The sequence below is a fragment of the Acomys minous genome, assembly GCF_964271855.1.
Source record: "Acomys minous genome assembly, chromosome: 3".
NCBI lineage: Eukaryota > Metazoa > Chordata > Mammalia > Rodentia > Muridae > Acomys > Acomys minous.
Genome location: NC_140485.1, coordinates 145,680,155 through 145,692,765, shown reverse-complemented (window position 1 = coordinate 145,692,765; position 12,611 = coordinate 145,680,155).

Sequence of the window (12,611 nt, the reverse complement as noted above, 5' to 3'; positions counted from 1 at the left end):
GGCTGGTGCGTCATCCAGCTCCGCCTCCCCATTAGGTTACAAGCAGCACACCTCCATGCCTATATTATTTTCTGAAGCTGGGACTCTGGTCCTTATACGTGTGAGGCAAGAATTTACCCGATCTGAGCTACCTCTCCAACCCAGTACATAGTACTCCTATTCAACACAATAGTATCAAGCATATATGCCCTACTGGATGCATATTTAAAAATTAATGAAATATTTAAATTTTCTTCCTTGATTTATAAATGTCTCCCTGGCAACATGTGCTCAGCTGCTCCTCTTGGAGCCACAGTTTAGTGCATCCTAGGTGAACCTCCAAGACATTTTCAATAATTACTATTTGAAACAGTAATAGATACAACAGTTTGCCCATCACATCAGACATAAATAAGAGAATTAATTTAACTTTCCTGACTTCAAAGATCTGTTTCTCATATTTCAAAATGAACGGGGATTAATGCCACTATAGTGACACACCCACATCTGGTTATTCTCTCTGGAACAATTGATGGGATGCTGTATACATTTCAATTGCTCTGTGTGTGTGTGTGTGTGTGTGTGTGTGTGTGTGTGTGTGTGTGTGTTTTATCAGTCTTCCAACATTCTTCATTTTCTTCATTCTCAACAGCTGGTTGCTAGGGATAAGAGTACAACTCAGCACAGAACACTTGCTCAGCATACCAAAGAATTGCCCCCCAGCACTGGCTTAAAAATAACTAAAAGGCTAAACATCTGTTAAATGGTTTCTACACAGCCTTGGATCCTAAATATCTTAACTGGCTTTAGCACCAAAAACAGAGTCCTTCCCTTGTGTAAATTGGTCTACTGACTGTCTGCTCACTCACAACTGTAACAACCAAATATAGCTGATGAGAATGTGTCTGGGACTCTTCAGTGCCTCACAGTGCTATGACTACAGTTGTAGACAACATGAATATCAAGGCTAAAGGTACAAATGATTCTAAAGTACAGATTTAGGTCTGTGACATTGCTGATCCCTGCCACCCAAAGAAAACTTAGAGACAAATGCATCTCTTCTTCCATGTTTCCTGGTTTGCACAGAATCCAGATAACTGGACCATACACTACTCTGGCTATTAGCGTGGTTGTAGACACCTTATACCCAAGTATCGCTAAGCCACACCCTTTATAGCCGGCCCACTGGATGCATTCCACACATAAAGTGGGGGGATTGTGGTAGGGGAAGAATCTGACCTGTTACACTGAGAAATTCTTGCTCTGGCCCTAGGACATAAAGGGAAATGAGTAAACATTGTAGGACTTGATCCAATACGGCATCAAGTAAGTCCTGCGTGCAGAGCTGTCTGGAACAGACGCTGTAAGTTAGGAGACCTCCTGTGAACATTAGAACCAACCTAGTAACTTTTCTCCTCGATGCCTTCCCACTAGCCCTCCCACAACTAATATGGCAAGAATAAAGCTGCTACGGCCTGCCCAGATGGATCGAATGCTGATGCTAAGAGGAGAACAATGTGCCAGCTGGGAAAGCCATGCTTCCAACTTGCCAAGGTGGGAATTTCACCGTGTGTGCTAAATCACACAATGTTGAGAAGAGAGAAAGAGAGGCTCTCAAGGGGTATCAACCCTGGCTCCTCAAGTCACATCAGGACTAAGCACATCCTCTCCCACTGGGGCCTGACAAGGCAGCCCAGCTAAGGGAAAGAGATTCAGTGAAAACAGCCCTACTCCCATTGGTAAGAGAATCGCATGGTGACCATGGGGCATATCTGTAGATATGTCAGGGGCGGGGGGGGGGGCAATGTCTAGGTCCCATCCATGCATGCTCTTTATTGGTGTTTCAGTCTATGTAAGCCCACATGGGCCCAGGTTAGTTTACTCTGTAAGTCTTCTTGTGGTATCCTTAACCCCTCCAGCTGCCTCTATCCTTCCTCACACTCTCCCACAGAACTCCCTGAGCTTGGCCTAATGTTTGGCTGTGGGTCTCTGCATCTGTTTCCATCAGCTGCTGGAAGAAGCCTCGCAGAAAACAGTCATGCTAGGCTCCTGTCTGTGAGCATAGCAGAGTATCTTTAATAGTGACGGGCTGGCTCTCTCCCATGGGCTGGGTCTCAATTTAGGCCATTGGTTTGCCGTTCCCTCAATCTCTGCCCATCTTTATACCTATACTTTTTATAGGCAAGACAAATTTTTGGGTTGAAGATTTTTATGGATGGCTTGGTGTCCTCCTCCCTCCACTGGAAGTTCTACCTGGCTAGAGGAGGTGGCAACATCAGGCTCCTTAACACCCTCTCTTCTAGAAGTCTCAGCTAGGGTCACCCCCACAGATTATCCAGGAGCCTCTTCTAGCCCAGAGATGGCCCCTACCAGTTTCTGTTCTCTTAGTGCTCCCCGAATCCCACTCTCAGCACCCTCACCCCAGTTACCCTCCCCATCCTCTTTCCCATCCAGTTCCCTCCCTCCACCTACTTAAGATGTCTACTTTATTTCCTGTCCTGTGTCTTCCCTTGGGCCCTTGTTGTGGAAGTTTTGGGTTAATCGCAGGTGTGGGATATGAGGGTTGCTCCAGCTTGCCCACAGCTGATAACTGCCTCCTGAGAGGGCGCATGATGTTTGTCAGCTGTGAACTACCTCGTGTGGGGGGCTGGTCTCTGTCGGTGGGGATAAAAACCAGACCCAGAGAGAGACTGGGCGCTCTGATAAAGGAGAGGGGTGCAGGTGCTTCCCCCTGCTGCTCCTGGTTGCTGTTGATGCAGTGTGCTCAGGAGAAGTCAGAGATATCCTGAAACAAAGATTGGACTTGCCCGAAGGAACCCAATGACCCTAAGCAGCAGGAATCAAGAAAGGAAAACTATGCCCTCTCTCCCTCTGTTAACCTTCTTTCCCCCCTACCTGGTGTTGGGATGTTGAAAGGGATTGGAGTGGAGTAGGGAGAAAGAGATTTAAGGAACCCCAAAGTAAATATAGTTTGTTAAAATTACGCCAACAGCTACTCCTTGGCTTCTTTGGGTCTGCAGATTACAGCATGGTTAACCTGTACATTATGGCTCCTGTCCACTTATGAGTACATACCGTGCATATCTTTCTGGGTCTGGGTTACCTCACTCAGGATGATCATTTCTAGTTCCGCCTGTTTTCCTGAAAATTTCAAGATTTCCTTGTTTTTAATAGCCAAGTAGCATTCCATTGTGCAAATGTATTCATTTCTTTCTCTATCTTCAGTTGAGGGACATCTAGGTTGTTTCCAGTTTCTGACTGTTATAAAGCATCTATAAGCGTAGTTGAGCAAGTGTTCTTGTGGTATCGTGGAGCCCCATTTGGGTATATGCCCAGGAGTGTTATAGTTGGTTTCCACAGTGGTTGCACAACTTTGCACTCCCACCAGCAATGGAAGAGTGTACCCTTAACTTTGCATCCTTTCGAGCATGTGCTGTCACTTGAGGTTTTGATATTACCAATTCTGATGGTTGTGAGATGGAATCTCAGAATAGTTTTGATTTGTATTTCCCTGATGACTAAGGACATTGAGCATTTCATTACGTGTTTTTTGTTTTATTTTGTTTTTGTTTTGGGATTTTTGGGGGGGGGGAATTAGAGATTCCTCTGTTGACAATTCTCTGTTTAGCTCTGTACCCCATTTTTAATTGAATTGTTTGGTTTTGGGGTGTTTAATTTCTTGAGTTCTTTAAATATTTTGAATATTAGTCCTCTGCTGGATATAGAGTTGGTGAATATCTTTTCCCAACCTGTAGAATGTCGTTTTGTCCTATTGACAGTGTCCTTTGCCTTGCAGAAGCTTTTCAGTTTCATAAGGTCCCATTTATTAATTGTTTATCTTAGCGCCTCACCATTTGATTTAGAATTTCCAAGACCATCAAAGATTGGAAGTTGTTCCAGTATCCCTCATACCATTATTATCACTAATAGATTAAAAATGTTATTTGGGAACTTCAAGAGACTGGTGTTAATAAAATTTCACCTATAAGATTAACAATCCATTTAATTCAGGACATGACAGAAGTGAAATAAGAAATGGAAATGGAGTAGGTTCAGAGGCTGAATAGACTCTGAACAAATGAATTTTTTTTAATCCCTATTTTCCATGCACTGATGCTATACATTGTGAATTTCCTGGTTGTCTGGGTGTACTGGCTACTCTGTTGTAAGTGCTTGAGTAAATCCATCATGTCAGTGTCATATGAGCTCACTGCTGGCATGGTTTCAAGAAATCTCATTATTTTTTGATGTCCATGATGGATTCAAAATGAGGATATTACTGGCCTAAGGGTCTGTTAGCCTTGCCTGTCATATTTGTCAAACTACAAAGCAGAACGGCCGAATGGTTGGGAGGGCACTGGGGATGGTGGCTCATCAAAATGCAGCTGCGTTACTTACACTCAGTTAGGCTGAGGAAATGGAGGGCAACTAGTGTGAGAGTAGCCTCGTGGGATCCGTTTTCAGGGTTACACACCAGAAAAGGAAACATCAAGCTGACAGTAGAAGCAGTGAGAAGCTCTTTTGACATGTGATGGGCAGGCCTTGTAATTTCTCACCGTGGGTGAAAAGTGCCAGTTAGGGTAACCTATCAGGAAACTTTAGGAGCGTAGCCAGGCACCATTCTGCAGGAGAAGCCCAGCTCTTACTGACAGCTGGCCTTAAATTGTTCTCTGGTGTGCATATCACACCAGCCTTAATTTTATTTATTTATCTGTGTTGTTAAGACAAGGTCTCGCTGTGTAGCCTTGGCTGTCCTCTGTAGGGCAGGCTGACCTCAAACTTGGAGATCTACCTACCTCTGCCTCCAAAGTTCTGGGATTAAAGGTGTTTTAAAGTATCACCTTTCTGCCTGAACAGGGACTTAAACCCTGGGCCCTCAGATTAAAACTCTGATGCTCTACCAACTGAGTTATAACTAACTGTGGTTTTTATTCCAAATTTCTCAATAAGGTGATGACATGAGTTGAAAACAGGATTTTTATAATAACAAGTGGTCATGATCACCTCAGTAACTAGATGAAGAAACTACAAAAAGCTTCTCAAAGTCACCCTTGCCGCCCCAGTATGTGGTAGTCACTTTTTCCTGGTCAGCTGCTAGGTTTGTCCTCTGTGACCCTCAGTGCCCTTGAAGCCATTAATTTAGAGGAGTATGTTCATAAATTTGAGGACCATCAAGATTTTCAATACATGCAGCAAGCTGAAGTCAGCAGTATGCACTAAAACGTCACCACCATGGCTAGCCTCACATGCACAAGGCTCCAAAAGTTTAATGAATGAGGCTACCAAGTTTTGCCCAATCACTGTATCCTGACTACTCATTAAACAGCTGCCATGTTTTAAATCAGCCCCCAAATTATTTGTTTGCTTGTTTTTATTGGGTGGAGGCAATGAAAATGATTCCATAGTAATGAAAATGAAAACAAAACACTGTTGTCAGTTGGTTGAATCCCGAAGAATAGTTTTACACTTGCAAGAGTGAACAATCTGCTTTCTCCTTGGCAGATATTTTCATGGTATTAGTTACTACTTTGACTAAAAAAGATGAGTTTGAGCCAAAAAAAAAAAAAATTGGTTATCTGCCCTCTTGGTGGCAGAACAATGCTATGTGAAGTCATCTGGAACCCAACAGCAAAGACTAAACTAACTACAACAATTTGATTAAAAATAGTAAAAATAGTCTCAAAAATATTCTAAATACTTTGTGTATTTTCTATTGTAATCTTTAAACAGCCATAAATCCACAACTTTTCAAATTATCATATAAAAAGAGATAAGCTACTCACATTTAGGATATAAATTAAAAGAGGCCATGAAATCGAAAGGCAGCAAGGAGGGGTGTATGTGAGGATTTAGAGCGAGAAAAGCAGGGGAGACATGATGTAAGTATAATGATGTAATGATGTATTAAAATCTCAGAAAATAAAAATAATAAAATAAATTGTAATAAGCATTGTCTAATATATGGTAAAGTTTCCCTAGCTTTCTCTCATTTTCATGTAGTAGGTGCTACTTAAGTTTTGTCCATAGTTTGAGGGCTTTGTTCCCTGTAGTTGAATACGGTTAGTTATTCTACCGAGTATTCTACAAGTCAACTGAGTGGCTAGATGACAAAGGCTTAAATGAAAAAAACATGACTACTCCATCCTTTTATGAAGTCCTCAATCTACTATGGCAAGAAACATTAAACAACTCTCCTGAAATCATGTCTATCTGGGCTATGGGTGGCTCATTTGTTAAGGCACTTGCTGTACAGGAGTGAAGACCTGCGTTCCGGTCCTCAGTAGCCACATAAAAGCTGTGTGTGATGGTGCTTGCCTGTAATCCTGGTGTAAGTGTGGGGATGGGTGTTGCTAGAAAAGCAAAGGATCCCTGGAACTTTCTACATCGAGCCAGTCTGGCCAGATCTGCAGGCTCTGAGTCCAGAGAGACCGTGCCTCAAAAAATAAAATGACATGGATGTCAACTTCTGACCTACACACGTATACTTATACACCTGTTGAACATGTGCCCACACACATACAAGTGAACACACACAAACACATACACATGTATACAGCACAAAATATACACAATGCATCTTCTATCTTTAAAACATTTCTGTGTGTACCATTTGTAGCATAATAAGTTGGAAGTTCTGTGTAAAATACACCTGTGAGGAGACATCCTTTTGGCTTGGGTGGCATGTGTAACCTTGTAAGAGAGAGAGGACTGCAATCGTACGTGATAAGGTGTAACACTAACATGTCTCCTGAGGACAGGTAAGGTGTAACACTAACATGTCTCCTGAGGACAGGTAAGGTGTAACACTAACATGTCTCCTGAGGGCAGGTAAGGTGTAACACTAACATGTCTCCTGAGGGCAGGTAAGGTGTAACACTAACATGTCTCCTGAGGGCAGGTAAGGTGTAACACTAACATGTCTCCTGAGGGCAGGTAAGGTGTAACACTAACATGTCTCCTGAGGGCAGGTAAGGTGTAACACTAACATGTCTCCTGAGGGCAGGTAAGGTGTAACACTAACATGTCTCCTGAGGGCAGGTAAGGTGTAACACTAACATGTCTCCTGAGGACAGGTAAGGTGTAACACTAATATGTCTCCTGAGGGCAGGTAAGGTGTAACACTAACATGTCTCCTGAGGGCAGGTAAGGTGTAACACTAACATGTCTCCTGAGGGCAGGTAAGGTGTAACACTAACATGTCTCCTGAGGACAGGTAAGGTGTAACACTAATATGTCTCCTGAGGGCAGGTAAGGTGTAACACTAACATGTCTCCTGAGGGCAGGTAAGGTGTAACACTAACATGTCTCCTGAGGGCAGGTAAGGTGTAACACTAACATGTCTCCTGAGGGCAGGTAAGGTGTAACACTAACATGTCTCCTGAGGGCAGGTAAGGTGTAACACTAACATGTCTCCTGAGGACAGGTAAGGTGTAACACTAACATGTCTCCTGAGGACAGGTAAGGTGTAACACTAACATGTCTCCTGAGGGCAGGTAAGGTATAACACTAACATGTCTCCTGAGGGCAGGGTCCATTCGCCTTTCTTGTCCATCTTTCTTCACCATGTTTCCTCTCCTTGATTATTGAAGAAGTTGTTGTGCTGGAAGCACATGTCAGGTACTTCGTGTTCAGCACATTCCCGCCAGCATTCATTGGCCACTTATCACATGCCAGGCAAAGTGAAGATTATTTTACATGCATTGACTCAGGTAACTCCGTGGTGCTGTTATTATCCCTTACCAATAGTAAAATGAAAAACTTGTCTATAACATTGAATAAAATGTCCTGGCTTTGGCATAAAAGCCTGTGGTTTCATAGTATGTGTTTTAAAGTACAGTGTAACAATACAGGAGATCTGAATTAGATTGGAACATTACTCAAGGAAAGTAAATTAAGTCCAGTCTGAGAAGAGATGCTTTTTAAAAAACAAAAAATCAGAATATGCCCCTAAATAAGCACACTATAAAACTGTATTAAATAATATTACACTTTGTGCTTAGTGAGAAGAATTATTGAGGTTCAATAATCACACACACACAAAACAAACAAACAAACAAACAACCCAAAGGCATAACGAGCAGGCTCTGAGAAAGTGCACTTTGAATGGATAGAGATGAATACTGGGACCCTAAGCAGGGCTGCCTCTACCCAGAGGGAAGAGGAAACGAAGCTGATGGTGGTTGGAAGTCAGAAGTCCGTCCCTTCCTCTAGTGTCTTTGGTGGAGTGACCTGGGAGGGAGTGCTGGTTTCCGTTGCTTTAGTAAATGTGGAGAGCGTACCACAGCACGTGTCAGCTTTGCCTAAGCCAAGCTTGCAGCTCGTGGTCATGACGCAGCTGTAATATGTGACCTGCAGATCTTGCAGTTTTGTTAGAGGGGGACAAAGCTGGACATGTGATGTATGAGCCACAGAGCCTGTGAGCGGAAAACAACAACAAAACACCACTGTGAAGAAATACCGTGCCTGAGCCAGACAGTGGTGGTGTACACCTGTAATCCCAGCACTCTGGGAGGCAGAAGCAGGCGAATCTCTATGAGTTCTGGCCAGCCTGATTTACAGAGAAAGTTCCAGGACTGCCAAGGTTACACAGAGAAAGTTTGTCTAAAAAAATAAATAAATAAAAATAAATAAAAATTTAAAAAGAAAGAAAAAAGAAAGGAAGGAAGGAAAGAAAGAAAAGAAAAAAATCAGGCTCTGTCTTGGGAAACACACAGGCCAGTATACTGCGGTCGTTTCACACCTGTGGGGACTGCTGAATATACTGCTGTGCATTTATGGTAAGAGTACAGTGAGAACAGCCAACCACTAAATATTTAAGGGCTCAGAGCCCCCCACTCCAAGTCTGTGCCGTCGACTTGGCTGAAGAGACAGATCACTCACACAGGTATATATATATGGGTATATCCTGCCCATACCACAAGCTTTCCTGAAGTTTGACTCAAGTAAAAACTTTACTGTCTAAAGTCACTGAGATAATTAAACTAGTAATCTTTGCCTTAGAGCATCCTTTGATACCTACAAAATTGTAAGCAAGCTTAAATTTGTACATCCTACCCTCCAGTGTCATTCAATATCTCCAAATCCAAATATAAACTACCGTGGAAGTCTCCAGATTAATCTCCAAAACACTGTCTTCCTCCTTTACCCTATACTCAGGTCTGTTCAATGGTGTATCTCATTTGCATGTCTTGCCCAACACTTACACAGCTGTTAGCTACAGGATAAGACCAGATGTTAGATAATCAAGGAAATGCTAGTCTGAGTTCTCAGGCTTGTTTCCATGATATTCTGTGAGGATAACCCCTAAATGAAAGGCAGTGGCTATTATCTCCTTTGAATTATTCAGTATAGAATGTTGTCTGGTACTTTAAGCATGCATATCCTAATTAGCATTTCAATATGTTAACCTTCTGAATATCTATTATTTATCTTTTCATATAATTTTTAAAATTTATAATATAATTACAGTTTTCCCTTCCTTTTCCTCTCTGCAGACCCTCCCACATATGCCACTGCTTTCTCCTTCAAATTCATGTTACTTTCTCACTAATTGTTATTACACACACACATGCACAAACACATTACATGCATACACACACACACACAAATTTCTAAATATATATGAAAGTCTTTCCCTTGCTTAGAGTTATCCCAATATTCATTTTTTGAAGCTTTTTATGACAGGTACTGCTTAAATGATTTCTTTCTCAGTATGTTTGTTACTTGTATATAGGAATGCAGAAACTTTTCAGTACTCGGCGCAGATGGTATGTCTTTATCAAACCCCTCTCCTCAGGGCTTAGGGGTTTATGCAGAAAAGAAGGTGGTGAGTGACTCCAAGGACACAGCACCTTCCAGACATAACAGAGCTGATGTGCATGTGAACTCAAAAAGACTAGCAGTGTGTGTGAGACCCGCACAAGTTCAAACCAGACAAAAATCCCAGCACAGAAAAGGGATGAGACACAATGCCCCACCCCTTGCCAGGAAGGTGTTTGCAATTGATACCTACTAGGAAAGGAAAAAATGCTCCCCCCACCAAAAGGAATTGCACTGCTTATATCAACCAGACTCCAGGAGCAAAACTTGTGCTTAAATAAGCATATGATGGTAGTCACTTTATGTCTGAATCTCAGGCCCTTCCCTGCTCTCCTCCCAGTCTCACCTTTCTTCCCTCTTCCTCCATCCCCTTTCCCCTACTCCTCAGAAAAGGGGAGGCCCCCACACATCTGCCACCCCAGCTCATCAAGTAACATCAAGACTGAGCACATCGTCTTCCCTAGAGGGTAGACGTTTTACAAACCAGGAAGAAGTCCTTGCCTCTGATAAATCTTATAGAGCACATGCGCGCGTACACACACACACACACACACACACACACACACACACAACCTGTGATGATAGATAGATAGATAGATAGATAGATAGATAGATAGATAGATACCTAAATATAACCTGTACTATCTGAATAATGTTACTTGAATGTACTTTTCAGTGTTGACCATTTGGCACTGAACAACCAGCTGGTGTGCTCTTCCCTGCAGAAAACCACCCCACCTGCTCCCAGCTTCCTCAGGTGCCGACAGTTCTTTTGTGTAAAGTTGAAGCTCTATAGGTTTTCCCCCATCCAGCTTGGGCTGTGCACTGGTACCGTCCTTGTTTGGCTCGTGTTTAGGCAGCCTTGTTGGTGAGGCGTTATGCACACAGCTTCCGATGTTACCTATGTCCTACAGCTCTGCATTTTGATTGGTTCAGGTTTCTGCAGTGGTCTCTTGTGTCAAAGAGAACTTCCCTTGTTAAGAGGTGAAGATCACACTTTCCTGTGTCTATAAAGACAAGTGCTTATGTATTGTTAGGCATTAGGCTGGTTTAGTAAGTTGATGATTGTAGATTCTCCTTTAGTAGCCATGGCGTCACTAGCACTCAGTAGTACCACCATATGTATGTGTGCTGTGACTGTACACTTGGGGTATCCCACCACAGTGGTTTAGGAGTCAGACCTGGGCAGTACTGTCGGCCCTCCTTTGGGAGCCTGCATGGGCTCTTACAGTACTACAAAAGCTATCCTCAGGATGTTCACATCAGCTCAAGGGTCTCTGGAGCGCATGCAGTGCTTCAGTGGAAAGATGTACCCTCCACCTCTTGGGACTAAACAATAATAGCAATAGGGTGTGTGTTCTGTGAGTCTCGGCAACAGACCTAGACAGCAACGCAAAAGAGAGCTTCTGGTGTCTGGTGTTGGGGTTCTGTGATATGCTCCTTGGCTCCTGGAAGGAGCGCCATCATCCCAGATGAGAAAACTTTCATTAAAACTACATCAGTCTATTGATTCACAGAATTTCATGTGTTACAGGTTTTTGTGTTGTTGTGGAAGGTGATTCCCTGTGGATTTTTTGGATAACCTTGTTATTTTACCCATCTCCCTCATTCTTTTGTGTTTACCTCCCCCTAAAAAGCTTCCGTTCCCCCTATCAGATCACTTGTATTCTGGTGTCCCCCTTTACCCTCCCTGTCCCTTGTGTATTTGTCTCCTTTACCCTCCCTAAAAAATTCCCCTTTTCCCATTTCTCTGATTTACCACTTGTACTTTCTCTCTTTTCCTCCCCTATATTGTCAATGCACATTTTACGTCCCTGGTTTCTTTAGATATTACAGGCTGTGTGCTCACATCTGGAAGAATAGGAGCTAAAAGCCCCCAGTAAGGAGAAGCTGTGGCCTTTGTCTTTCTGAGTTAGGGTAACGAAGTTTATGATTTCATTTTTGTTCATGCTGAGTAATATTCCGTGGTGCATGTGTGCCGTATTTTCATTATGCATCCATCAGCTGAAGAACTTTTAGGTCGGCTGCATTTCCTGGCTATTATGAATGGAGCAGCAATAAGCATACCAGTGTCTCCCTAGAATGTCAAATCCCTTGGGCAAAGGCCGAGGCGTGTTATAGCTGGGTCAAGGATAGATTTTAGCTCTCTGAGGACTCTCCACACTGACACATAGAGTGGAGACACCAGTTTGCCATCTCACCAACAGTGAGGGAGGGTTCCCTTTTCCCCATATCTCTTCCAGCCAAGTTGCTTCCTTGGTCTTTGCCATTCTGACTAGAAAGATAAAAATCTCAAAGTCATTTTGTTTTGCATTTCCCCAATTATTAAGTACGATGAACATTTTTTTAAAAATAGTTCTTAGCCAACTTTTGAGAAATTTCTATTGAGGTGCTAAGGTCATTTTTCAAATGGGTTATTTAGGGTTTTTTGACTCTTGTTTTTTGAGTTCTTTGAATATCCTTTATCAGATGTATATAGCTGTGAATGATTCCCTCTCATTCTGTGAGATTCTTATTTGCCCAGTTGCTGCTGCTGTTGCTGTTGTTGCTGTTGCTGTTGTTGTTGCTGCTGTTGCTCTTGCTGTTGTTGTTGCTGTTGTTGCTGTTGCTCTTTCTGTTGTTGTTGCTGCTGCGGTTGTTGTTGTTGCTATTGTTGTTGTTGTTCTTGCTGTTGTTGTTGCTGTTGTTGTTGTTGTTCTTACTGTTGTTGTTGCTGCTGCTGTTGTTGTTGTTGTTGTTGTTCTTATGGTTGTTGTTGTTGTTGCTGCTGCTGCTGCTGTTGTTGTTGCTGTTGTTGTTCTTCTTCTTACTGT